Here is a 3,099-nt window from a genome sequence, read left to right as displayed (position 1 = left end):
TTGTCTTTGCAGGTGCTTGCCACCGCCGTTTCTCTTAAAATCGACATATACCTTATTCATTCCAAGCACTAAGTAGAGAGAAGCTCAACCTTGGACAGGATGAGTTATATACCATCCGAGGCTAACCACACAAAAATATTTGACGCTCACTGTGGAACACGAATTTATATAACCTCACCATCATCTTTTCTGTTCAACATTTTGCTTTCTCTTGCATATTTTAATCAATGGAAAAAAAATAAAACAATTCACTTTCTCCTCCTCCCATTATATTTGAACTATTAGTTATCAATGAATCGCTGAAAGCGAAAATTCAAAGGATAACCAAAATGGACAAAGTGAAGAGGAGGACCAAAAAAATCCTAATAATGGTAACCGTAGTAATGACCACACATCGAAAATAATAACCGCAGTAGTAGTCATTCCAAAGTCATATATAAAGAGAACAAGTAGTCTCCTATCAAATTTTCTAATAACATCATCTAATGATACACAATTTTAGTTGCATATAATACATTCTCGACTTCTATATTTTTATTAGGAATTCTAAATTAGTACAATTATACAAATTTTGATCAAATAACAAAATTGATTTTATTATTTCTAATATATAATTAAGAATCAAAATTACATATGATCTAAATAATTTAAGCCAAACTCACAATGAATTTCTCTCGTTATTGTTAGTAATTGCTATTTTGTTCTTCAACTGCGTTTTGATTGTTTAATGTTAGTTCATGCTGTCCTATTCGTGCTTTTTCTTCATTTTCTCTTGGAATAAGAGGGTTTAATTTTAAGTTTAACCGACGAATTTAAAATATGTGTTTACAATATTCAGTAAAAAAGAAAAAAGATTGAATTAACTTGGAAGAAAAATGAAAGGCGGATTACTTCAACATATCACATTAATAAATTATTTTTACCATGGTAAACAACGAGTATGCATAATCTAGCTTGTGCATGTCAATCTTTTATTTCAAATTTCAATACATTATACCTTCTTATAAGGTAGACTTTCTTTAAATGCATCTGGTGTATTACTTCTATTTTATACTTCTACGGCAAGTCTTCTATACAAGATAACACAGTTATAACAATACATGTTGAGTAAAGGGAACCCAAGCAATTCTATAGCGCGCCCCTTAAGACATACCCACCTCAGCAACAGTAATGCCATGAGAACTATAACTCGAAAAGTTTGAATCTCCTAATAGAGTTTAACTTCAAATCAGATGCATAAGACTGACTTATACAGAGAACGAAAATAAGTTCAAGGACATACGAGATACGTCACACGAGCTAAGAAAATAGCTATAGCATAGAGCTACAACACAACATTCATAGCTCATCACTTTAAAAACTACATACATGTTATTCAGTCCACCATACTCTCGGCCGAGATATAATTCCTTATAACATGCTCATGTTACCAAGTTATCCGTAACCGATTTTTTCTATACCAAAACAAACTTATAAGTCGAATGGTCAAATCCAAAAAAAAAAATGAATCACACATCAACCGATATTAAGTCAACTGCTCAGGTTTATCCAAGGGATATCCTAATCCATGATCCAAATCCGTGTTCTTCACCGAATTATAATTCGACTCTCAAACAAACTGCAAACTCTTACTAAACTAGTACTTTTTTATTATCTAATAGACAATTTCAGATAATATCTACAGACAAATATTTTCCACAATCTAAACAAATATCTAAAGACATCTACTAGTCCATTGATTAATTAGTAACAATAATCAAATCACTACAAGTGACTTAATTCATCAATCAAAATCGAAATATACTCTGGTTTTCAAACACGTAAGAGGCCAAACTATCTATAATCTTCCATTATTTCTAATAACTGACCATTAAAATTGGTTACCCAAACCCAAATACAACTAACGCACGTAAGTGATACTTTACTAAAATTTTGAAATTACTAACCGACGTATAAAACAGTTAGAAAGTTTGTGAATTGCCTAGAGATAGGGGTTGAATCTATGGCTCTTTTTTTTAATCTCTTTTGCTTTTTGCTTCTGATTAGAATAAGAACTTAGTTGCTGTTATGTCTGTCAAGTTAAAATTATAAGAGACAATTTTATTTTGTCTCTTCACGAAGTGGTCAGGAACAGAGTAACTCTTTGCTATTAGATAGCTATGACTTCTGAGAAATTTACAAAATAGGAGACAATTTTATTTTGTCTCATAACGAAGTAAAACAAAATAAGAGCAGAGAGAGAATATCACACAGTCCAGCTTCTACCTAAACTAGATTTTGCTAGATTCACTTCCTAAACTTTCAACCACTAAATGCTCACGCAACTTAGTAAGGGAATCCCTTCGGGATCATGAATACAAAATAGAAATATATACAAAAGAATTTGACATAATTTTTTAATTTTTTCTGAATAATTCTCTTTGTCTTTTTCCATTAAAAAGAAACAAAGAAAGATGAATACTGAAAAATAGAAAATTTAATATAAACTCATGAAGGAGAAGAAGGATTAGCTTGAAAGTTATGAAAACCCAAACTTATGTGCTTACTTTTCACTCCAATCTCTAGTTGTTTACCCTTTTAATAGAGGAGTAAAGCTTCCAAAGTTTAAAACTTGGTTTGAACAATTTTGACTTCTTCTTTCTCAAATATCAGGGCAGCAGCAACGCAGAAGAGAGATGGGACAATGACAGTGAATAAAGCAAACATACATTCTTACTTAACTGTTTCTCTTTTTTCTTTTTTCAAATTTCTTCAAGAATCTGAGCCATTCATCAATACTTTGGCTTTAAGTTTGGTTTTTGACCCTTTATTTGTAGCAGGGCTTAGTAACTTCCATTTTCTTCAAGTTTTTCGTTCGGTGTGTGAAGGAGGAAAGCATTCTAAACAAGCAACAATGAAGCACAAAGAAAAAAATAATTTTTCTGATTCACCTTTGGATTTGATTTTTGCTTTTGAGCCTTATCTTTTGACTTTCTTCTTTTTTCTTTTCTTTCTTGATTTTTGTAATTCACTTTTTTTTTATTTGAACCTTAATTAGAGTTTTTTTTTTCTTGCTTACTTTTGAAAGTAATCACATGGGTAGAGAAGAGAGAAGAAAGA

The sequence above is a fragment of the Arachis stenosperma genome, chromosome 8, assembly GCF_014773155.1.
Source record: "Arachis stenosperma cultivar V10309 chromosome 8, arast.V10309.gnm1.PFL2, whole genome shotgun sequence".
NCBI classification, from domain to species: Eukaryota; Viridiplantae; Streptophyta; class Magnoliopsida; order Fabales; family Fabaceae; genus Arachis; species Arachis stenosperma.
This window is presented reverse-complemented; position numbering follows the sequence as displayed.